Raw genomic sequence first — 25,705 nt, 5'->3', positions numbered from 1 at the left:
ACAAAACCCAACACTACAAGCAACCCCAAATCACTATTTGCTGTTTATGGGAACATTACACCTCACTTCATTACACCTCGTCAGTCCCCAGACTCCACCTGCAGACCGCGTCTCTCCTGCCTTCTCTTCCACACTGAGCTATCCTGCCCTGGCCATCCAGATCCTCACGGGGATCTCCAGGAGCACCCCTGGCACTAAGAAGATTGCTTTACAATTACTATACAAGCTGATGACTTTGAACCTAGAATCAAGAAGCGCAGTGAGTTTACAACAGCCTTTCTGCAAGCTTAAATGAACCCAGAAGGGATGCACTTTTTCACTTCCTGAACAGCCCCTGAAGGCAAAGCTGAACTCTACAAATTTTGTGTTGGCAACTTCATGATAACAGGATGGTTGAAGTGTAAATTCTTGTTCCCACTAAGCCAAGGCTAAGAAAACTTCAACAGGTACAAGAAAACTGTCCCATAACACTCAAAAGGAAAAGCAACATAGCCCATCCAGGGATGCAGGACAGTAACACGCTGGCAGAAACAGGTGGAAGAAATCACCACTGTGGCAGCATGACCCCATCACCTGATGGACAAGGCATGGGCAGCAAATCTAAGGAGGAGCAACAAATGCATTTCATGTCAGCCAGAAACACAGCAACAGACTTGGGATACCAGTGAGAGAGAGCACAACAACCCATTTACCATCATGCCTACATGACAGATCTTAAATTAATCCTTCCATTTAAGAAAGTAGATGGGAAGAGGTATTTCTGCTCCAAAGCAGGGCTAAAGAGGATGAAGATTGCAGCTTCGGGTCCTCATGCTCTCTGCACCCTAGATACTTTGCTCAACTGTGAAGGGCAAATGTCGCATATGCACAGGCTTTTGCTCCAGCCACTTCAGCCAGATAATGTTCCTGCTGTCTGTGCATCTCAGCCAGTCAGCAGTATTTGCTTGGGGAGACTTAAGACATCTCCTGCTGTGTAGTCCTATTTACCTTATTTTCTGTATATTTAGATGTGAGTCCCGGCCCCTGGCTTGTGCACACAATTGGCTCCTTTTTGCCATGACACACTGAAAGTGATTATTTCATGCTTTCCCAGTGTCTCATTTTAGCAAACGCAATGTTTGTCACTTAGCTGCACCACGAATCACAGAACACTGCTCGCGCTCCTTCCCTTCCGATGGGGAGACACAAGGCTTGCTAGGAACTGAACAGATGGTCCTGGGCAGAGCGCTGCGAGGACAGGCTGCACCGTGGTCCCTCTGGAGAGTTCCAGACCCCTTTGGGATGTGTGAAAGATGGTTGTAGCTCCATCACAAAATAAAATGAAAATTTAAAAGTCACTTTTACACTTGCATCTGCATTGGAGAAGGTGGGTAGTGAGCCGGATGAGATGCCCTCCCACAACAATTTGTGAGGTTTTAAATATCCCAGTTTAGAGAAACAAAAAAGTAAAAAAAAAAAAAAACTAAAAAAAAAAAAACTCCCAATTTCCCCAGAAATAAGAACACTGGGGGAGGAAAAGAGGAAGAGAACATTCTGTTTCTATTCATTTTCAGGAATTTCATTTCAGTTCCAACATTTTTTTAACCTTCAATTAATGCTAACTATCAGAATGAAGCAGCATTTGGACCTAAAAACACTGAAACTTTGCCATTTAGAAAAGGTCAAACGGTTTTCAAAACATTTCCATCCAATATTTTTCAGCAACTGAAATTCATCAAAACCAACATTTTCCCATGAATTTGTTCTGTCTCAGCTGGCATTTTCTGAGGCACGATGCTTCTTGAGGGATCTCCCTGCCAGCCCTACGGGCCAGTCCTTCCTTTTTGTCACCAGCTTGCCTCTTGTGTAAGCAGCTCGTGACACGGCTTTGGACGTTGGTAAGGCACCTGGGCCCCAGCTCACACCGAGTCAATCAAAGCCAGGGCACGCACTTTTACAGGGCTCACCACACACCTTCCATTTCAATGGGATATCTGTGCATTGTGCGCCTCTGTTTCCTTGCCCAAAAACCAGCTACCAATCAGAGGGGTACAGAGAGTTCTCTCCTTAGCTTTGAGATACTGTTACAACACTACAAAACTGCTTTTTCTTTTGTGAAGATCCAAACCTATGTTCACCTTCCAACCTCTCTTCAAGATTTTCAACCCAAAGACTATCATCTTCTATGTACCTATGCAAGGTTAGCCCTCTCGAGATACCATGTTTTACTGCTCATTCTGCACCTGAAAAGCTGTCTGGAAGAGCAGTCCATGTTGCCCATGAACCGGATGCACTCCATTAGGCCAGATACCTGCAAATCCCAAACATCTCCTTGCTCGTGGGTGGGATCTAAAGAGAAGTGGCTGCATGCGGGGAAGCCGCCCTGCAAGAGGTCCCCAGGCAGCTGGCACGACGTTCAGCCATCTCCTCAGCTGCAGAAGGCATTTCCAAAGGTAGCGAGCAGAGCTGCATAGAGCCTGGCATGCAGTTGCTCATGCTCCCGCTCCATGCTCGGAGGTGTCTGGCTCACATTCAGCTGTATCTCTGCACAGGCAACGAGCTCAGGTTCGTCTACACTCGACTGTATAGACAGGAGCAACGTGATGGGGTCAAAGTCACAGTCTGGTCCGTAAGCAGTGTCCAGCAGAGCTGAGCCAACCACACCAGTTAAAGGAAAAGAGACCAGAGCCTTCTTCAGGGACTTACAGGGGGCTGAGTCAATGGGAGGGCAGGTGTACACCTGTGCTAAGGGTGCTAGCTGGCACGAGAACCGGGAATATCGCCAAACAACAGCCCCATGCTTCCCCAAAACTAGACGGGACTTAATAAAACGCAAAACCCCATATTCTCTTTTCTATACACACTGTCTCTCTAAATCCTAACAATTTTGAAACCAGAGCAATAATGAAGGCGCACCTCAATATTTGAATAGAAACTACACACCACCACTCCAACCTCAGAAACTCAGGATCTGGGTCTGCAAACCTGGCTCTTGGTACTTACCACTTTAACACAACTCTAACACAAATTTCTTTAAAAAAATATATAAATTAACAAAACAAAAAAAAATCAGCCACCACATTCTTGGCAAACACGACCCCAAGGACCCATTATGAGTGAACAGGACTGGGAACTTGCAGGGTCACCACCTATTCCCTGCTACCCAGACCCACAGAGTTGTCCCCAGTTAAAGAAGCATTGAGTTAAGTCCTGTTCTCCAGCTCTGGAGCTTTCTTGCCAGACATCCACAATAGAGCTGGCTGTTGAAAGCTCTTGGACTGTGCCAGTCACCATTGCCTGTAGGTAGGAAAGGTTGTGCAGGGAAGGTTTTCATCAAGGACCTGTTTCCAGTAAATCCAGCTCTAACACAGAATGCCAGAGGGATTTCTCTCACAAACAAAATGCTGCTGGACTCCTCATAGCACTCCAGCCCACGAGCTGAGAAGGACTGTGGTACAATGCCCTCCCTCAGAGCACCTCCACGGTGGCCTCGGCGCTGACGGAGAGGCAGTCGAGCATACTATTTTTCTTTCAACCTGGAAAGCTGATAAAAGCCATCGTGGTAGGAAGCCTGGTGAGAGCCAGGGCAGCAGACGGGGGTTACAAAAACTGTACAACTCTAAGGTCGCCTCTGTTTCCTTTAACCCAAGCAAGTCCCTCAATGCTCCCTGAACCAGACGCAGAGCTGAATTGACAGGTTGTATTGCCACCAGTCCACACGTCGGCTGGATGGGTCACATTACTGCGCCAACAACTGCTCAGCCTGGTAGTGGACAGGGCAGGTTACCTGCAGGCAGGTCCCAAATCTTCTATGACTTGGGAAACCAATCCTAGGGTTTCCCAAGAGAGATGCATTTCTCAAATCTGGGTCCAAACCGCACAACAGCCCCCAACAAGGACATCAGTCCATAATCCCACTTCAGATACTCTTTCTTTTCTGCTCACATTCTCACTGCAGAAATATTTCCTGTCTTTCTACCTGAGCCCTAAGTCAAGGCTTTCTCTTAAGAGATGTAGAGCAGATGCAAACAAACTTAGTGGGGTTTCCATTGACTTCTGACTGAAGCAGGAACAGCTTAAGTTTATTTCAACTATAGCCTTAGTTTCAAGGGAAGAAAACATTTCACAAATTGTTTCTAGAAACATTTCTAACAGCCTAAGTTTCTTATGACATACAGAATAATGCCCCAAATGTAAATGGCAAGTGACTTTTAGGGGGAAAACACCTTTTCACCACAAAGGATGTCCAGAGCTCTGCTCCCAAAACTGGTGTTTTGACCCATGGTGTTTTGACCCAGCAGCAGCCCTCCTGCACACCTATCTGCCACATCCTGGTGTTTCCTCAACCCCTCCTGAGCCTGTACTCACCAGCTGGGAATGGGCACCCCTCATGCCCCTCCGATTCTGCCTCGCGTATTCATTTTCACAAGATATGTGGAGCATGGGTACGAGCAAGATTGGTCACTCCACATCCCTACGGCCAGACTGGTTGTTTTGGATCACGCTCTGCCTCAGCAAAGGTAACAACAGCCCTCAGCAGCTGAGAGTTCCCCATCCCCCTTTGGTCTCTCTCAGACACTTGACATTTCTTCCAGGGCACAAGAAGGTACAAAGGCAGGGCATTCCCGGTGCTCAGCATGACCACTTCTCCCTCAGGCCCTGAGGTGAAGCACTGCCTCCCAGCTGCTCTCCTCCCCACCTCAAGCACAGCAGGCAGCACAGAGCCAGCTGGACCCTGCCGGGCTCTCACCACTCTCTCAAGCCACAGGTGGGAAGAAGAGGCAGCAAGAGTGGAAAAAATTAACATGGAAGAGCTCCTGGATCCTGCATCTGTACCTCACGCTTGACAGAACAGGGCTGGACAGAGAGAACGAGTATGTTTATTCAGCATGTTTGCACATAGACACGCTCTTTCTGGGAAACGCTCAATATGCGATACCACCCAGAAGTCCCTGGCACCTGGAGACCTGCAAGGCCGGGCGAGCACACTTGGCTGCTCCCGTGCCAGACGGATGCCGGCGCTGTGTAGGTGGCACCAGCCAGCAGCCTGTCCAGCAGCAACTCCAGAATGAGCGACCCATTTCTCTATAGACTTGTGCCCTTTTGCCGCTCCTGTGCCACATTTCCCTCCCAGCTGCTCAGGTAAGGAAGGTAAAAAGAAGTATCTGCAGTGACAGCTTGATTTTAACTCAAGGCTTGAAGGCCGTGATGCTTGAATGCAAGAAAAGAGAGAAGTCTGTGGTAAAATGAATTTTTATTAGTTCTACAAAAGGATTATCTCTCAAAAAGCATTCCTCTCTCTGCCTCACTAAACCCTCCTCCTCCTGTCTGGGAAGAGTTTTGGTCAAGGTGTTTGGTTTTGTTTTTTTGGGGGCGGGGTATTCTTCGGTTGGTTTTGGTGCCCCCCCTCCACCAAGCCCTACACCTCGAGTCTCCTACAAGACAGAGAGATTTCAGTTTTGAGAAGTGAAATCTTTTTTAATCGCTTTGACTTGCACACACAGGGATATCAGAACACTGCACAGCCAATATTCAAACTGCTCTGTACAACAAGCAGAGACTCTGAAGGGGGCAGGCGTTTTGTGACACTGATGACACTTTCCTCAAGTCTGTTTACCCCTGGGACCTGCAATCCAGGCCCATCCAGACTCGGGGGCAGGGGGGCTGTCTCATTCCATGCACACATCTAGCTATGCCAGGGTAAACACCTTGCAGAGGAGGTAAGAGTCAACAAGGTGCTGCTGCTGGGAAGCTGAATAAAAGCAAAGCCTGTTAAATTTTTGCTTCTCCTCCAGTACTGGTCAGCGGAGATAAGTTTAGCTTCGCTGCACTTAAAAGACACCCAACAATTGAGGCGAGGAGTGCTCAGGCTGAAAGGCAGTCACCTTTGGGTGGAGGGCGACTGGGAGGCAATTAGGTGAATGTTAACAGCAGGATTCATCATCTTGGCCATCCCCTCCTTACGCATTGCACAGCCGGCCTTGAGAACCAGGAAGCAGTGAAAGGGCGAAGGCAGCAGCGCAGGGCGAGCCGCAGCCTCGGGACACGCAAAGATGGCCCACGACAAAAGCAGCATCTACCGGTTCCAGGCATCAAGGGTGCACCTAACAGACTGCCTGTGTCACTTGGTGCTCTGGTACGAAACCACACCGGCAGTTTCTGTTCCTTAGGTCCCAGAGCCAACGAGGGGCAGACACAGGCAGCTCCGCTCCATTGCCAGGTTCACCTCAGAGCCCGTGTCAAACTCGTCACACCCACCTGCAGCAAGCGAGACCCCTGAAAACTCCAAGCTGTCGGTTCACAAAGAACTTTTAGATATATTTTACAGTGTACAGAAGAGACTGCTCCTTCCCATGGGGTAGGAGGAAGTTTTCTAATATACAGCTACCTCCTGGAGGTTATAAAGCCGAACACAGATTTCCTGGAAGAAACCCTGCAGCTCCCAATCCCAATGTAAGCCGCTACCACGCCATGCTTACATCACCTCTCCCAGAGCAGGAACATGTCCCAGCACCATAGGAGCGAGCTCACCCGTTCTGGGGAATTCAGCGGCTAAGAGAGGTTTTGGATGGGACACAGTTCTCCCTCGTCCTTGGAGCCATGAGCCGCAGCTGGGCTGCAGGATTGCAGCACCAAGGGTTTGACCTATTGTCCTGCTCAGCCACGCAAACCAAGGAAGCTCCCAACTTAGTCAGAGAGTGATGCCAGGGTACAGTCAGGCAGGAATTTCCTGAAGAGATTTCTCACAGGGCTGATTCACTGAAGTCTCAACCAGCTATGGGAATGGATCGGTTTCAGCAGACCCCCAGGTTAGCACTCTGGGAGGGGGAAGGCATTTTGGAAACAGCCAGAAATGACCTTGTTTTAGGAGGTTCAGGTACTTACTGGAAGTTTAAGTTTTCTTCTCGTGCCAGCCAGTCCTGTATCCCTTCCCACCCCCACCCCCCAATTACCAGGAAATAAAATTTCTAGAGTAAAACTCGTTCCAGCCTGGTAGGAAAACACTGAAAAAAAAAAACTTGAAAAATTCTTACAGCATGAGAAAATTCCTTCTTCCTTTCATATCCATCCCTCTGATCTGAAAATGAAGATGACACAGCATGGACATTCCTAATTCCCAGAGAGACCGACTCTCTCCAGCAAAACCAGACGTTCCAGAAGTACCTATAGTTATGGCCCAAAACATAGAATGGTTTGGGTTGGAAAGGACTTTAAAGATCATTTACTTCTGACCCCCCCACACGGAAAAGAGGAAGAAGGGCAGCAAAGTAAGGAAATCGGTCTGTTAATCTTCTCAGCAGTTGTTTCTGCAGTTTAAGTCTAACTTGGCTGCTCCCAGACCAAGTGGTTCCACTTTGGGTTGAAGCTGAGACACTGGGTCAGAGTCAAGTCAAAGATCTGAACTCTCAGAGAATTCACACAAGGCACACATTACAGTGAGGGAACAGCAGCGAGACCAGTTTCGGGCTGCTCTAGCTTAGTGTGGTTGCTGTGGTCTTGACTGTGGGATTACGACAGCACAAAGCTGAGCCTTAACCCAGCACAGGTAGCATTTGAGGAAAAGCAATTCCAGTCTGCATCATCAGCAGGAGGAACAGTGGTGCAACAGCCTCTCCTTGCATTTCTCTCTTTGGGGAAGACAGAGGCGGCTTTAAAGACTACCACAAGACGTCTCACGACCTCGTTACACTGGAAGAGAGACTGGCTTCTGTGGCTGCAATTCCAAACGAGTCCAGCCTTCACCAGCAGCAGCTCATTTCCAAGGGAGTTCAGTGCACTCCATCCAGAGCAGGAAATAAGAACAAGGAGGAATAAAGGCAGCGGTAGGAGGAGAAGGACTTAGGAAGGGAAAGAGAGAAAACTGAAGCACCTCCAGTTGTAACAAGAGAAAAAACCTGGAAATGGAGCATGAATAAACTAGGGGGGGGGGGGCAAGGAGGGAATAAAATCAAGTGGAAGAAGGGATGCTTCTGCCATTAAAATCTAGGACAGTTCTGTTTGTCTGCCTCAGATTCCCTATGCACCCTGAGCAAGCTATTACCACTTTCGCTCTGCTTCCTCCACAAGTAGTCCAGCCATGCTCCTTTCTTGCTGGGCTGAGACTCCGTGATGACAAACCAGAGGGGCTGTGGCAGTGCACGGATCGGGTACCAGGGCACCCACCACATCCAGCACACACCGCAACTGGAGTCGCCCTACAGAACCGACCTGACAACTTCTGCTCTGTTGCACGTTTTCCCCACCCAATAAAATTTCTGTTTGAGAAAATAGGTCTGGGAAGCATCAACAGCTGGGCTGGAAGGTACAGCAGGAACGTGCTACTTCAGACTGCTGGAAATTAGTGCTAATTCCAGCGGGTAGGACTTTCAAGGGATGTTGTGCCCTTTCTTTCCCGTAGTTGCAGTATATTGAGCCTTCCTAACCCCTGTGAGCCTCAGCAGGAACTTCAGATAGCAACAGCTTTGAAGACTTGCGCCTACCCATGAGGCACTTTTTTCTACCCCCACTGGCGTTAATACTTTGAACTCCCAAGGAAGTATAGAAAAAATAGCTGGGGTACTTTTCTGGCCCCTTTTTCAGGCCTGCAGATGGAAGTTCTTAAATTTATACCAGCTAAGGAATTACCCCCAAATATTTATGTTAGACTCAGAAGGAAAGAAATACTACGGGGACCTGCTTTTAAGAAAATACATATTTGACGTTCTACGCTCAAAGCAGCGCTGGTGCCTGAGTCCTGCCAATCCCTTAAAAGGGAAGCTTTGCTTAGTGCTAGCAGATTTTTTTCCTTCGTTGGGGAAACACTAACATTAGCAAGCTATGGAAAAGTCCCCAGGTGCTGCGGGTCAAGGGGAGGTGTTTCTCAGCAGGGAAACCAAAACGACTCAAGTTTCTGTTTGTTTGCTCCTTTTAAACAGGTTAGTGCTGCATGAGATCAATAAGGGAAAAACAAAAACCTTACCTCCGCTGTCCCATAAATCGCAATAAACTAATTAAGTCATAACATTTGTAATTCAACAATGTATGCAAAGGGAAACATTAATGAATTTTACGTAACAAGCAGGCAAAGAACATTACTCATCACATGGCCTCAGAAATTCATTAAATAGCCCTTTAAGAGACACGATTGAAGTACAGAGCACTAAAACGATAACAAAACCTATTAAGGAGGCTGTTTAATTAAGCATATACTCACTGGCACATCTGACACTCATACCAAGGTGTCTGTGCTAAGACAAATAAAGTCTTTCTTCTGCAGTACAGCCAAGGAGACTGTAGTCAAATCTATTCTTAAAACACAAAGATAACTCTGACTAAGCAGCCAAATACCACACTGTGGAAAATCTATATAAGCACTAAGGGAATTGCACATCTTTTCTGGAAAAGCCTAAATGAGATCTGCATGTGCTCCTGAGATGACTGACACAGCCTGACTCAGAGTCACACCAGAGATGTCTGCTGCATCACAGAGGAGGATGGAAACATCTCGTGCTGGGCTGCTCGAGTCTACGCGGCTGTTCTTCAGGAGCTTTTAAGACACCAGCAAAGGCCCTGAGGAGCATAGAGGGAATGAGGAGAAGTGGGATGCGCCAGGTGGGGTGGCCTTTGCACTGTGCAGAAGGATTGGACAAGCAGGGAGACCTTGTCTGCCTAGAGCATATGTCCCTGTGTCTGTTTTCTCTCCTGCTTTTTGTGCGCAAACTGCATCACACCGGAACACCGTGCAATATGCAAAATGCATCACTTTAACAGCAACAGACATGTTAAGGATGGCTTGTACATGTGTCTCTTACAAAGCAGTGCCTGTGAGGAACAAGCTGCCTGGCAGTATGGTGCAGCAATCACTCACTCCCTCAGCCACGATAGGGACAAAACTTTAAATACGTTTCAGTTGAACCACCCACGTTCTCCACATGCTCTGCAAAACATAAAATACCATTTTATATTCTTCACCAGAAACATTTCTGTTCCTGTCCTGCCCTTTTCCTGCTGTTTCTTTCTGATGCAGATCCATTACTTACAGAAAACACATCTTAGTTTAATTACAAGCTACAGTTTAATCATCTCACCAGCACTTCAGGGATGTTTTATCACAACTGACCCACCAACACTCAAGTCTACAAAATATTATCAGAACACACTGTAATTTAGCACTGAAATAAGCCAGCTGAGCAAGTCTATCAGAGCCAGGAGCTTCAATTAAAAGCAGTTCGATCCCACCTCCTGCCCATGGGCAGAAAGAGCCCGTCCTGTCAGCTGAACCGACCTTTGTTGGAGATGCTACAAAAACCAGCAAACACAGGGACAGGGAACTGTTCTCATGCTGCTGAGCCTTCCTGGCAGACACCTTCAAGGTCTGCAGGGTTTTCACACAGGTGTGACAGATCTCACTGCTGCAAACAGCCCCCATTAACACCCTGTGTTTCTCTGCCTCATGACCCTGCTCCAGCACTCCAGAATTTTAGCATTGCAAGGCTGGGACTCCTGAGCTTGCGATTCCCCTGCTGACCTGGGCAGCCACCTTTTATCACCTCCTGTCATCCTGGTTTCTTTGTAGCCAGCAACCTACTATAAGGGATGAAGACCAGAAACCACCTGCAGAAAGAAGTAACTCATTTCCCTTCCTCAAAACTTCCCCACATGGCACCAGTCTTCTCAGCTGTCAATTCCTACACTTCAAAAACCCCATCTCCCTCGCAGCTCATCCAGCTGACCCCAGTGTCTCCAAGGTGCCAGGCAGCCCCCAGGCCCACGCGCCCCATGAGCAAAGAGCTACCTGAGTTACTCACGGGCTGCTGCCCCACCTCTCTGCCAGCAGCACCCACCACCGCTCTTCTCAAGCCCATGCACATGTACTGAAAACAAGTTTCCTCCTCCCCTGGGTTCTCACTAAAAGTGCTCTCCTTGAAAGCTGCCTTCCCAGCCCAGCCACAGCCTTTGAACATAGGTTCACATGCTTATAGGTCCATCAGTCTCTAAGACAGAAAGAAAAAATAAAAATAGTGGAAACCTGCCAAGTACCTGAGAAGTCAGGTGTGTTCTCTCTCCTCTGCCCTACTCACAGTGACCGAGCTTCCCAAAGCAGAGAAACTCCAAATCTGTTCAACCAGCACAACTCTAACTTCATCTCAGAGCTGCTCTCTCCCATCTGACTTGAATCCAAACTCTTCCCTAACCGAATCACAGAGGGAAGGGTGGTCACCTGCCACTGCAATTATGGGTCCATCAGCTGGCATACAGCTGATGAGTAGTCAACCCACTTCGACCCTGCCTAACACCAGGTGACTGAGGCCAGACAATTACCTGGCCAGCGTGCCAGGCTTTCTTTCAAGCACAGCTTTAGGGCTACTTCCACATTCCTCTGCAACACAGCAGAAACAAAGAGGGTAGAGAGTCTAAACACACAATGGTGACAGAAACACTGCATTTCAAAAGGCTTTAAAGGTAGTTATTTACAAAGTTAAGGGCTCCATTGTCCTACTCACATGCATTTTAGGCATCCCTGAACATCCCCCTATTTATATGTATCTGGACCTGGGCAGCAGTGGAAGCCTGACTCTCCCATTACCAAAAGTACACAGACATCTGGCATCTACAGCTGAGTCCACAAGCTGGACGCTGTCGCTGGCAGTACAAAAAGTGAAGATGTCTGCCTAGGCTTTGGAAAAGCAGCGCACAGCCCACGCACCTGTGCTTCTTCCTGGCTCCTGGGCTGGTAAAGCTACGCACAGCCATTGCTCGGGCTCACAGCATCTCCTCAGCCATCCGCTGTCACTCTCCCCAAACCACTGTCCTGATGGGACAGCAGCACTCTGTGCCAAGGCTCTGAAAACCAGAATTCAAGTGCAGCCGGCAAGGGACCCCCTGTTTGCTCCCACTCAACTGTGAAGTAAAATGTTTTAGAAGAAGAGAGAAATGCACCTTGGAAGCAGAAGAAACCAGGTGAGGTTAACCCAGAAAAACTTTTCTTTCCCAAGCGTTAGCTGCCATCTTTCTTGAACCCAGCTCTCAAAAGGCTCCTAGAATGATTCTGGTCTTCATTTCAATACAGTCTTTTTATCAGGCAAGTCATCAAAAAGTCATGGAAGTCCTGAGGACTCTCTAGCAATAGTTCACTGCATTACCAGAACTCTCCATCTTCCTACCACCTATTTGGCCGAGGGGGCAACCCGAACTGAGGGGACATGGCCTCTCTGGGCTCATGTGGGCACCCAGGTGGATGCCCTGCGGGGTGAAGTGGCAGTCCAGGCTGGTGACTGTGGCGAGCTCCGGAATCTGGAGGCCCCCCTGGGTCCTGAGGGAAGAGAGGGCTGTCATGGGTGCAGGTGTGCCCTGCTCAAGGAACTGCTTGAGCAGCTGGCCGGGCTGCAGCGAGAAATCAGCAGCCTGAGGGGCTCCTGGGAGTCTCTGAGGGAGACGGATAGGAGGCATCAGCCTGCCCCTACTGAAGCCCAGCAGCCCCCTCGTAAGTCCCTGCAAGGGGCAGCAGCCGATCCAGCTGCTCACCTGCAGGACGGAGGGCTTGGCCACCCACGAGAGGAAAGGAGCTGGACCCTCATCTGCTCGAAGCAGAAGGAGGCATCTGCCCCCAACACCCACAGTGCTACCCACCCCTGCGGTGTCCCTGGGTAATAGATTCGAGGCTCTCGGGCAGGAAAATGATGAGGGTCCGGAGAGTAGTTGGAATCCAGGCCCCGAGAAGCATGTCAAGGTTGAGGGAAGTACCAAGCATAGGGAGGAGGGCTGGTCGAGGCACTGCATCCAAACCAGTGCCACAAAACAAAAAGGCCAAAGAAGATCAAAAGGAAGAAGAAGGTCTATAAAATGCAAAATAGTGCAAAGCTAATTGAACTTAAACTTAAGCAACTTAAACTGCCCACAGCTTGTTCCTATCTCTGCTTTCAATTTCCTCCTTGAAGAGCTGACTGAGGAATGTCTCACCTGTCTCCTGGTGCCAAATTTCAGACCAAGAAGGACTTTTTCCTAGAAGACCTCATCTAGGGCAGCTACCCTTTATCCATTCCTCTGCTCTGCTCCCAGGACAGTGGAAGAATTTTCCCTGAAGTACTCCTAGCCATCAGCACTCTGCACTTCTGCCCTCTTCTGTCTTGCAGGTTTTAAGGTAACTGAACTGTGTTGTGGCAGGTATGGAAGTTCAGCTCCAAATTAAGTGTTTTCTTTCCCTTCCAAGTTCACCTTCCCCTTGCAATATACAGCCACTAGCTGCATTAGGAGTACAAGTCCATCATTGCGTGACTATGGTATGAGCGTCCTGCTCAGCAGAACTGGTTTTGGAAACTGATAAATTCTGATGGTTTTCCCTACTTAAATTTTAGGCAGAAAAATCATTCACTCACTGACGACCCAGGGACAGGAAAAGAAGCTCTGAAGATACACGGGATCCAACTGGTGGATGTTTTCCACAGCCAACACCCCCAGCTCAGAGAAGTCAGAGTTTTACCAAAATTTCCCCCGAAACTCTGAGTTTTGGGTGCTACAAACCTGTTAACAGAATTCAATAGTACAGTTAGCTATGGGTGGATCATCATCTGTGATACACTCAGCAATGCTTTTGGGTTGCTTGGGGTGTATCTGTAAACTTCAAGCTCTTGTACAGTTTTAGGGCTAGGCACTTTTTTTGTGATCAAGAAATGCCTTGCAACAGTTTCTCTGTTTCTGGAGCTAGAGGTAGGGTGACACCTTGCAGCAACACCTTGTGTATTTAATACCTCCCATCACTTAGAAGCCCAGCTCTGGCAAAAGGTGGCAATTGTAGTTTTCAGTTTGAACAGTCAGCATCACAATAAAAATGGGTTGCTAGCATAGGCGTACAGTAAGAAACAGCAAAAAGCAACTTCATAATATGTGCACTTGTGTGTATCAAATTAATTGAATGTGACAGAGCTGCTTGGGCCTCAGAAGTGAAAATATATTTGGTTCTCAGAGCAAGTATCTCTTTGGCAAAGACATCTACATTGCTGCCATGATCTGGTAATGATGATTTCACTGGACACACAGTCCTAGGCTGGTTTATCTCAGGACTGGATATAGAAATAGGACCACTGGGTGTTTCTGAGTGCACAATGGCAATCAAGCATCTCAGAACAGAGGGAAAAGTAAATATGAAGGGTAATATTCAGAAGTCATGCCATTCTGATAAAAGCTACAGGGGAAAAAGTCCTGACCTAAGCAATTTGTACTCCAAGCTGTCCTTCCAAAAGGAGAAGCTGAAAGCTCAGAGATCTCGAGGACATGATCTGGGGCAAGCGGCTCTGGGTGTCCCTGCTGGAGCAGGGGCTTGGACCAGATGACCTCCAGAGGCCCCTGCCAGCCTCGTTCTGTGGTTCTGTGAGTTTGGAAAGGGACAAACACCTCTCTGCCTGTCTTCAGAGGCAAGCTCTGCACAACAAGCTACCCCCATAATGATGGAGGAAAAACTAAATTAGTCTCCCTGCTCACGTATGTCTCATGTTGGGCAGACATCCAGCAGTACAGCTTTAGGAGACGAAAACCACAACATCATGCTTCCCAAAACTCGTGACAAAAAGAAAACAAAAGCACCTAAAAAGAATGCAGGGGGATTTTGACATGGTGTCATTTTTTTTAAAGCCTGGTGCCCAGACAGGACTGCTTTGCTCTGTCACGATAACCAAATGACGCTCTTTCCTCATAAGCCCTAAGAAAAATGGTTTCTTGCCAGTAAGCCTCATCCCTACTTGTGTTTTTTGACCCTGTTTTCCACACCCCCGCAGTTGTGCTTCATTGGGAAAATATTCCACAAGCTGCTAAAGAACAGAGGCACCATCTCTCGTGCCTCTCTGTAACCAAAAGCATCAAGTGTAACCATCAAGAAATTTTGCCCATTTTCTCTCTCCACAAAATTTCAGCCCATTTTCTCCTCTTTACGGTAGAACAAACAAACAAACAAGATCTTTCTCTTCATCTTGTGGGTGAAGGTTTGGGAACCTGATTTCCATTTCAATGGCTACTGTGGACTTGCACAGTGCCAAAAGGGAGCGTTTCAATAGTCTACATTGCCCTTCAACAGGTACACATTTTTTGTGGTTGAGGGAAATCAAGGATCAACAGCTCTATCAGCAAATCTTGGTCTGAATCACAGGATACTGTTGTTCCAGAGAGATCAACTTCTACAGAACAGTTTCTGTTTTATAAATAATCAACTTTCTCAGGAAAAAATAAATAAATGGGATTTTGCACGTTCAATTTCTTTTCTGCAAAATTCAAAGATTTTGGAAAAGGAATTTTTTAGGCCAACAAAATTGCCAAATTCATATTGTGAAAAAATGGGTGACATAATCTCTTATCAATCAGTGACACCAACTGAAAATTCTACTCAGCTTCCGGATGTCCAAAACCAAAGAAGCTTCCCAGCATTAATGAGACTGTCCCAAACAGGAGGACACGCTGGTTGGGATCTCAGTGACTCTTTCTGCCAACACTCGGGTCTGAAGGACTGACTGCCTGCTCAGATGTGACTTTTTTTACACGAGAAAAGCAGCAGAAGCATGCCTGATGGGTTTTGGCTTTGGGATAAGTTTTGGGATAACATTCTAGAGGATCAATCCATTCTAATTGTTTTTCATGAAGTGATTGATGAGGAAGACAGATACAAATGTAATTTCCTGGCCACATCTTGCTCTGGTTGAAGATGAGCATCTCAAAGCAGCAGCTCTTAGCCAATATTTGCCCTTTTTTAGGGCAAATGATGGCAGACAGTCATTTACACACTTCACTTGTTTCTCAAGTTCACAGATGAGTTGTGCTTGCCTCTCACATGCTCAGGTTACTTCAAAGGCCAAATGCCACACACGATTCACCTGGTAGGGATAATGAAAGAAATGCCTACATTTCTGGGTATTCACCTTTGGCCTCTGGCATAAGCTCTTAGTAAATCCTTAGATAATGAGCTGATAAGTAATAGGTCACTCCAGCAGAGGACAAGCTGAGACAGCTGTCTGAGGAAGCCATGAGGTCAATGGAAAAGTTTACAACATATCCTGGAGATAAGAAAGGAGATCATCCAGTCACTCATTTTCTGAGGAGAAGCAGATTTTCAACTCAGAGAACGCACTGCCTTGTATTAAAGACCGAAGTTTCAATCCTGTTAATAATCTTAATGGTATCCCCAATGAATTTCTTCCATACTCCAAGGTGCTTGCCCCACAGCCTATTCGCACCAATGTCCTGAATGAGCCACCACCCTTATAAATTCTGGGCTGAAGCCAAATATACTCCCCCCCCCCCCACGTGAGTGGCGATCCCTCCTATGCACTGCCGGGATCTACAGAACAACTGGGCACACACTGAGCTAACTTCCGTATTCCACTGTGCAGTGCTGGCAGACCTACCTCCTGTCAGGCCACCAGCTCCATCCTTCTGCTACTGCTGCACAGCAGAAGGAGAGCAGCAAAGCACCAGTGTCAGCAATGCTGGAAAGAAAAAGACTCTATCCATCCAGGTATGAAACTGGAACCTCAGCTGCACTTTGCAGCTACAGCAAACGTAACCTGAAGCACACCTTTGAAAAGCCTAATGGTCACTTCTTAGCTGCATCGTTTTGCAATATCTGGTATACTTTTTGCGTGCCCAGGTTTCCTAGGGGTGCAAATTGCTTTTTCTTATCCACCTTTCTCTCACACCTCCAACATTTCACCATATTCAGGAACTTGGCTGCCAACTTAAAGCAGAGACCTCAATTCAGAGCAATACTTTAAAAAGTTGTAGCAACTTCCCCCCTGCCACCCCCCACCCCCACCCCCAAAAAAAAAGAAACTTGCAGAGGACAGCTACAATTCTTTCTGCAGATCATGTTGAGGCTAGCTACCTTTTACTATTTTCAGTAGCAGATCCAGGCTTTCAGCTAAGGGCTGCTTTCTAAAGTTCAAGACACAGAAGTCTCAAGGTCAAGCCATGCACACTGACTCAAGGAGCAAGTTATTTCTACCCATTGCCTACTTCACAACTACAGGAGAGGAGACGGAACAGTTTGCTGAGGGTCACACAAGAGAAAGAGAAAAGAGGATTCCTACTCCCTATATTTAATTACAGTTTATCGCAGGAACAGGTACAGTTTATCGCAGGAACAGAACAGGTGTCAGGCTAACAGGGTCATGCCAATTCAAGTCAGGAAGAAAACAACTGCTGGTGGTCACAGCAGAGCTCCTAATTCCCAGCTTCCCTCCCAACAGACATGTTATTGTCATGCAACCATTATGCATAGAAGGAAGCATTCATCACGAAGTATATCAAAGAAACAATCAGTTGCACCTCCTGCATGCATCTAAACTGGTATAGATATTAAAATACTATTCCACATGCAGCTACTTTTAACTTGGGAAATGGGTGGATATATTGAATAGTAAACGCCACTGATCAAAGGATGTGCAGTGTAAGAGTAGCAATCTTTCAACACCAGACCCACTGGGAATGTAAGATTTGCTTTTGTAAAATAAAACCTTTACAGATCTGAATCCTGCCTCTTGCACAAGCCACAATCAGCCTTGTAGGGAAAACATTCTCATCCCACCGACCTTCCAGTGTTGAGAGAGGCAGGACAACGTGGGAGTTCCTCCTAGCTGCTGCAGGTGACAGACAGCTTGAGGTTAGTATTACTGTAGATGAACACGTGCAAAATCTCTTTGATGGAGATAGCGGCATTTTTAAGACATTTTTTTTGACTCTTGATAATCCTGGATGGCAATAGTGAATTGCTTCAAAACAGATTAAAAAAACGTGAGTAAAAGCAAGAGATGGTTACTACAGTCAGCTCCCACCGAAGAAGTGTAGTGTATCTTTAGTTGTTCCATGATTTTCAAAGGGAACTACATCCCCATCCATATGGTCAAGAGGAACAGGGCTAATGGATTCACCTAGAGTAACGTCTACTTCACGGCAGAGCTTCCTCAAGAGGCCAGCACCTGCTGTACTGGTTCAGGACAGCCTAGAAAAATGAAGATCAAATCTGAGTGGCTGTTAACTATTTTAAAAGAAATGCATATTCTTGAGTTCAGTTAGCAACTAACAGGAGACTTCTTGCACATGAGAGCTCTGTATACACATTAACACGTTGATTTAGAGGTGACAGGGAGCTTAGGGCCCACCTTAACTTGGTAGTACGCATGCGTGTTAATAAACGCATACTAAGAACTCACCTTTTCCCCCCTTTGACGATAGTGTGGACAGTGCAGGCTGTAGGAACAAGCCTTGACAGAGGATCTCGGCAGAGTTTGAACTGTTGGGAACAATTTCTTCTGTCAGCACATTTGGCTGGGAACTTAGAGGAACATAACGAGCATGGGTGACCTCTCTGACTCCTGAAAAATTAGAAATTGATAGTTGAAATTCCACGCACCCTTCAGAAACAAAACCACTCCTGACAACATACATAGATTACTGTGACATAATTGATCTAGTTAAGGTTTTTCTCCATGGGAAAACTTAAGACATTCCATCTGAAGGCTTTTGAAGTCTTTTTAAAAGAACGTTTGCCCAAAATAAACTTTAAGTGTTGCCCTGTCCGAAGTCTGCTACATAACTTTAAAACCAAGTCAATAAATCCTGAGGGAAGAAATTGTCTTCGCTGCTGAGATAGAAATAACCAAGTGGTAAGTCACCACGCAGTGATGGCTTTGTATTTGTCAGGTGTTATCATAAACATAACTTATATACTCTACACAAGACTTCAGTATATTTCAAATCCATGTCTTTAATATTATCTGTTACCTGCTGCTATAATGTATATAACCTGCTGTTAATGTTATCTGTTACCTGCTCGGTGAACTTCCTCCCCAGGTTCCTCATCCCTTTGTGATGGAGACCCTTGCCCTGGAGAGGATGTCCCAGATCTTACATGGGCTCAGGTCTGCTGAATGAAGTCTCCAAATTGCATCCCGACAGTCAGAAAATTCTCAGGCAGCAGTAAGGGGAGATCTGCTTTGTATTTCCTGCTGTGCCGGGCAATTTGAATGGCCTAATCTATGGCACAACTAGATCCTCAAAAGGTATTTTGGCTCCAGGGTCCCTTACATAAGAGACAGGCAAGTCTGAATTTCTAAGAACCTGCATCATCATCTTGTGTCAATACAAAATATATAACAGGAGGTGCACAACCTTTCCCTAAGTTATAAGGACATCTAACACCCACACTTGTTAAAAGCTACAGTACTAATCCTAAAACAACAGTGACCTCTGACTCACAGCTCGTTGCCAGTGGCCTGATTTTGAAACTTTGACAGGAGAAAAAAAAGGTAGAGCTGAAATTTCATCTTAGTAAACATGTAATTTTGTACCTGAGGAGCCCTTCCCACAAACCTTTTCACACTAAAACTTCAGCAACTGCTTACACTTCTCAGACACATTTGCAGCTATCACTGGAATCAGTAGGTTCCAGAATAGATGAGAACTAGCTCAACTAGCTCAGTAGATGAGAACTAGCTCAACTAGTTTGGGAGAAAAAAATCAAATGTACTTAAAAAAAAAAAACCTTCAAACTTCACGGCAATTAAGAACGACATTGGGAAATGATATCTCAAAAGTTCATTGAAAGAGTCTCCAAAAGAGTTCAGGCATCTTGTCTACAGGAGGGGACATTCTTTCCCCACAGAATTTCCCATACATCAAATGGCTCATATATATATATATATATAAAAAAAAAAAAGAAGAAGAAGCACATGCACTTCCCAGCAGTGAATACTGAGTCTTGTAAGCTCTGTATACGCATTAGCACATCCACTTAGAGCAGGGAGCTTAACGGTCCACCTTAACCTGGTAATGCACTTGCGTGTTAGTAAATGCATATTAAGAACCCACCTTTTCCCCCTGCGATGACAGCGTGGACGGTACAGGCTGTAGGAATGAGCCTTGACAGAGGATCTCAGCAGTACTGGAGCAGCTGGAAATACTTTCCTAACACCAGGTCAGCTCCAATGCTGTCACCACATTAGAAGCCCAAACTTAGATAAGCTCGGGATATTTTTAACATCTTATTGATAATCACAGCAGAGCTGTGTTACTTCACATTTTACTTGGCAGAATGGTGACAGGAATAATATAGAGAAGATTTAAGATCTCCAAAGGAAGAAATTTCCTAACAAAGTCCAAGAGAAAAGCAAGCTAAGTTTAGGAGTAGGAACACATTCTGTTTTTGCGATAATGAAGAGTCACACAACACCTGTTAGCTGTATAAGTGAGTTATGTTTCACAAGGGATGACAAGAAAACTTTCTTCAGCTTTGATTCAAGTTGTTCGCATCTCCCCAGCTTCCTACTTCCAGCTTAATCCAGTCCCAAATCGCCAGCAACACAAAGCATTCTTACGTGTGGGGAAAACAAAATTCTCTCGATTTTCTGCAGCAATAAGATTTTTCAGCCTTGATTTGTCTCCACGATACTCAGACAAGATTCAGAGGAACATGGGGTGAATACCACTTTGATGAGAATCCATTCCTTGTGAGCTGCACGTAGCACATCCAATAAAGGTCCTCTGGGGAAGCAGCAGGCAAACACAACAGGGGCTGCTGGGTCAACCAAATCCCTCAACTCAGGAAGAAACAAGATAGCAGAGGGTCCCAGTGACAACATAGCCAGCCCACCTTACCCTTCAGTAACAAATGGGGATCTCCAAGAGGTTGCAGACGTCTCCCAGCCATTCCCACAATGTCCCTTATACCTTGCCCTCTGAGGTGCACAGTGCATGCAGGAAGATCTTGTCTATAGCTCTGAAGGGTAGTAAGAGCTTGCAACCTCCACCATCTGCACTCACAGAAGCCTCATGGAAAGGAGGAAAAATAGGTTTTGCTTGCCATCAGCTTGACACAAGCTCAAGGAAAGAGGGGAGCAGGAGGGATTTAGTGCAAAACAGCGCGGAATTACACACGCACATCACAGGTTTCTTGCCGTGCAGACCTTTTTGCAGACCATTTTGCATGGCTGCTCTTTGTGCGGTGGTGTTTCAGCAGTGCTCACAGGTTACCGAGGGCCACATGGCCACATAGTCAGTGCTGCCGCCACCCAAGGAGATGACAGTTCAAACAGTCCAGGCAGGAAAACACCCAAGGTCTGAGTTCACACAGCAAGAGCTGAGGAAAGCTCAAGAGGCCGTGACAGTTCCTTCTCCATTGGCAACGATTATTATTGTTTTTAAGCGCGTATCCATTAAACAGGTGGGATATATTGCTCTAGGTGTGTTCCTGGGTATGTGTGCGTTGTAGCTGCTCCCCTGTCAGCAGCATCCCCTACAGCCTGACCCGCCACATCCCAGCAGAACTCCAGGATCAGAGGATACAGGTACATCCTGGCCAACAGGCACCACCTGGTAAGGTACCAACAGGGTTTATCTAAACAGAGGTAACAGGAGGACAGGGGGGAAGTGGACAGCGGCAGGCAGGGAACATCAGCCTGCAAGAGGAACAAGAAGAGCTGCAGAAGGGAGGCAGAGGAGAGGGCTGCTTCCCACTATAAAGCTGCCTCCTTATCTCGGAAACTGCCTGCAGAAGGTGCCACGTGTTTCCTTCTGTGTATTTACCTGCTCCTCTGGAGATGTGCAGCTGCTAGCAGAACAGTGAGTGAGAAGGGTGACCAGGCAGTGCCTCTCGCAAGGAAACCTCTACTCTCTCCCCTATTCCCATAAAACTCACATATCTAATCCAAGCATTTTTCTTCCCTTAGTCTGGCTCCTTTTCTCTGAGGAGCCATTTCCTCCTGTCTGTTGTTGATTGTTATTGTTTCTTCTCTGTAACTGCATTTGTCATGATCTTTGCTTCCAACTAGCAGGCAATCACGCACATCTCACGTTTTTCAAGGAACCCGTTTAGCAAGGATTCTGCAAAAGAGCAGTTTTTTCTTTTGGTCCTGGGAGGTCGCAAACCCCACGGTATGGGACAGATTGCTGATCCCAGCAGAAAACACTGGAAGTGTTAGCAGCTTAAAACACAATCAAGAAACGAAACCCCAAATCCCCAAGCATCCTTCCCTTAGACTGGAACGAAGTGTTTGTCTCACCAACCTGATGGGTTAAGAACTACATCACATGCCATGCCTGGAATGCTAATGAACTTTGTAACTAATGAGTTGGTGGGAACCCACTTGCCACACTGCTGAAGGCAGGCACAGCCTCGATGCACTGTGCTACCTTCCCCAGGGGGTAGACAGGACATCCCCAAAGCCACATACTCTTGCTTCGCTGTGCATGTTGATGAAGCGTTTCAGACTGAGATGAGCCTTTCAGAAGAACCGTTCCTCCCTAGAGGCTTTTGAAGGGTCAGAGAGCAACAGGACCCTGCTTCACACCAGGGAGTATCAAGGGCAACCTGCTTCCTAGGGGATGAGGAGTCGGGGGGGATAATAGCCAGCAGGGCAGGGCCCCGTCCTGCAGGACCAGAGGGGCAACCTAGAGTCCAGACCATCAGGTGAATTCTTGGTGACGAGGCAGGTCCAAGGTCTAGCCAGGAAGTCAAGCTGCAGGTCTGAGCCCGGTGGCAGTAACCGGGGTCAGACGTGGTCCAGAAATCACCGGGCAGGTCCGCGGTCAGACTGGGAAGTCATTCCATGGTGCCAGGCACAGGCAGGGCTGTGCAGAGCAGGAGACAGGTACACCTGCAGCACAGCTCAGCGAGCAGCTGAAGGTCAGGGACAGAGATGAAATGGAGCCCCCAAACCCGTGGGCAGGGGTGTGGGTAGAGGCCCCAGGTCATGTCTGTCAGGGCAATGAAGGCCTACCAGGTGCACTCAGGGCCCTGACACTTCACCTCTGCAGTCACAGCAGCCTCTTCCCTGCAGCCTGGGCCAGCAGCACAGCCAGACACCGAAAGAAGCGTCCCCAGAGCCCACAGAGCACCTCAGTGCAAATGCTCACGCCTGGTGACCGGGGACCAGCCCTCTGTCTTACACCTCCGCTGCCCCTCTGCGCCTGCAGGGGTTACAGGGGGACTTTGCCACCACCCCCCTCAGGCACAAAACTTCATGGTATTCACCAGAGATGAAAACACGCCGAAATAAGAGGGTGCCGTTCCATCTTACAGAGCAGCCTGTGTCTAAGTCAGTGCAAAGAAGATGCAGCCAAAGCCAGGAGCCGTTTCCTCGCCACGTGCTGCTGTGCCTCGGGCAGAGAAGAGCAGCTGCAGGAGCGGCACAGGGCACCTCCTGGGCCAGCAGCACTGCAGCACGGAGACAAAGGCACAGAGATGCAGGAAGCGGTTACACCTTCAGGTAACAGGGCTGCAAAGCTGAGTAAGCAACCGGTTATTTGCACTCATCACTAAGCACGGGGCTTTCATTAGAGACCAAACAAACTAAACTCAACAACGCAACAGTGTCAGTTGTTCATATAGGCAAGGGAAGTTAAATAGCCTCCTCCAATGGATCCTGTAAAAGCAGAACGTGTGGGATAAGAGTGACAGTAGTGTTAGAGGGGCTGGAAACTGGCCAAAACACAACACCGCCCCCCGCACATACACTCCCTGCGCATTTTGGGAGAAGTTCAGCATTTCTGGAGCATCGTGGAATGCTCCTTTCTGGGTGATTTTTAACTCGGTCTTCAGACCCCAGCCAAGAACGCACTCTGCAATAACTGGAAATGTCCAGTAATGAAAACCAGAAAAAGATTTCCATTCCGTTGTTTCGTTTTATCCCTGCAATGGTACTCTTTGACCCTGTGTCAGAACATACAAGCTTACATTCAGAAAGATTTAATGAAAAGCATGCAATGGTCAGAGATCCTGCTGCCAGAGGAGGAGGGGAATAGAGAGAAAGAGGAAAAATATATCAAATGGCTTATAAAGAAAGAAGCATGTGCACTTCCCAGCAGAGGATACAGTTTTCTAAGCCATACCATTTGGGGAAGCTTCCTCTAACTGACACTTCCTTGAAGGCGAAAGATAAACAGATCCTGGGGCCAGTGTAAGGGCAGTGCTGTGCAGCTGCAGCAGTCTCTTAGAAGGTCCCACTTGTATTGCCTTGGCTTGCTCTTCAAGCTCAGAGGGAAGGTTAAGCTGAAGTCACCTGCTCCGTGATTCCCCGTATATGCAGAACTGGCTGCAAAAGCACACTCCAGCCATTGCAGAGGGAGAGGCAGGCTCTGCCAGGCACAAATTTTTCTGTAGCTAGCCTTTTAGAAGTTGAAAATAAAGGAAGAATTCCCAGAGTTGTGGGTATAAGCATGCCTGTTAACTTCTAAAAGAGGTGTTTAGAGGTGTCAGGGCAATGCGTATTCCTAGAACTGTTTTTCTGAAATCACAGCTTTGGGAATACAACTCTGAGCTGGCTGAGTCACCATCCCTGGAGGTCTTTAAAAGACGTTCAGATTTAGAGCTTTGTGATATGGTTTAGTGGAGGACTCGTTAGTGTTAGGTCACAGGTTGGACTCGGTGATCTTGGAGGTCTCTCCCAACCTAGACGATTCTATGAACACCAGGAAAGGAGAGAGCCTGGCTTTCCATTCAGAGAAAACAGCACCACTATTTTGGGTTGGTTTTGTTCAAGAGCAAACTGAGCAATGAGACATACCAACACTTTCCAGTTCAGAGATTCCTTTTCACCGCTGATTCCTACCCAGGCCCAGCACGGTGCGCATGTACTCCTACCCAGCCCTTCCAACCACGCGTCAGTTTGTAGCTAGGTGAAACTGTCCAAGAAAATACAGCTTGCCAAATGCCATGCTTCCAAAGTCCCGCTGTAGGTGCCTTCACCCAGACCTCCCCTTTCTCTTCTGTTCCCTCTTGGGCACGGCAGCCTTGCTCCTCCCCAGCAGCCCTCGTGCCCCAGGGTACACTTTCCTGTGCAAGCACACGCCTTATGTGCTCAGGGAGGGTGCTAAGGAAATAATCGTTGAGACTGCAGACAATTTAGAAATAGCCTAGAAAACATTTCTAAGCAGACCAGCCGCCTTCTGGATGCTCTAGAAAGCCTTAGTTGGTTGCTGATGCTTCTTTTTGTGCACTAAGAAACTTAACGAAATTCTCTCCAGGCTTACCTCTCCCCAAACTCCTAGACCAGCCAGGCAGCTCCACAGCAGTCATCTGCGTGGCCCACAACTGTCTCCGACAGAGCCTGAGCTGGTACCTAGGTAAGAGATAGAGAAGGCTGCGAATATATTGTATTTCCCTCCCCAGACCCAAATTATTTAGTCAGTGAGCAATCATTTTCAGCTGAAGAGATTTATTTATTTAGCTTTAGATGGCTTGTCTGTTCAGTAATTCCCAAGAGGCCCTTCTTTCAGACACTCAGTACCATCTTCCTTTGAAGACAAGTAAACACCTTGCACCCACAGCATCCTTTAAGGGGAAACTCTCCCCGCTCTACTGCTTGGTACATCAAGAACCCCCCTTTTTCATTTATTTGAATCCTGACTCCCACTGCCCTCATTCATTGCCCTCCAGTTCTTGCATGGTAAAAGAGGAACAGTCAGCCCCAATGCGCTCTCTAGGTGTCTCCAGACTTGGCACATCTGTCACATTCCTCCAGAAGTCATCTCTTTTCCACACTGTTCCACTGCCCCTTGTATGGAAGCTCCCAGGCCTGGGCTTGGAAGGCCACACCAGCAGCATGGAGCTAAAGGGCTGTCGTGGTTTCGCCTGGCAGGCAGCTCAGATCCACACAGCTGCTCGCTCACATGCCCCGCTGGGACGGGGGACAGAATCAAAAAAGGTAAAAAGGCCAGAATTCGTGGGCTGAGATAAAGGCTGTTTAATAAGATAGGCGGGAAAAAAAAAAAA

General features: G+C 47.3%; 1 long non-coding RNA gene across 1 annotated transcript in view; it reads right to left on the bottom strand.

Moving 5' to 3' along the window:
- The window catches only part of LOC121075716, a 165,603-nt gene that overhangs the window by 96,614 nt on the left and 43,284 nt on the right, over window positions 1-25,705 (bottom strand). Inside the window, exons 6-7 of the long non-coding RNA XR_005823123.1 lie at window positions 24,964-25,052; window positions 18,150-18,311 (exon numbers count right to left, since the gene is read on the bottom strand). This is a non-coding gene — a long non-coding RNA (uncharacterized LOC121075716). The remainder of the gene's footprint in view (window positions 1-18,149; window positions 18,312-24,963; window positions 25,053-25,705) is intronic.

This window comes from Cygnus olor, chromosome 10, assembly GCF_009769625.2.
Source record: "Cygnus olor isolate bCygOlo1 chromosome 10, bCygOlo1.pri.v2, whole genome shotgun sequence".
NCBI classification, from domain to species: domain Eukaryota; kingdom Metazoa; phylum Chordata; class Aves; order Anseriformes; family Anatidae; genus Cygnus; species Cygnus olor.
This window is presented reverse-complemented; position numbering and strand designations above follow the sequence as displayed.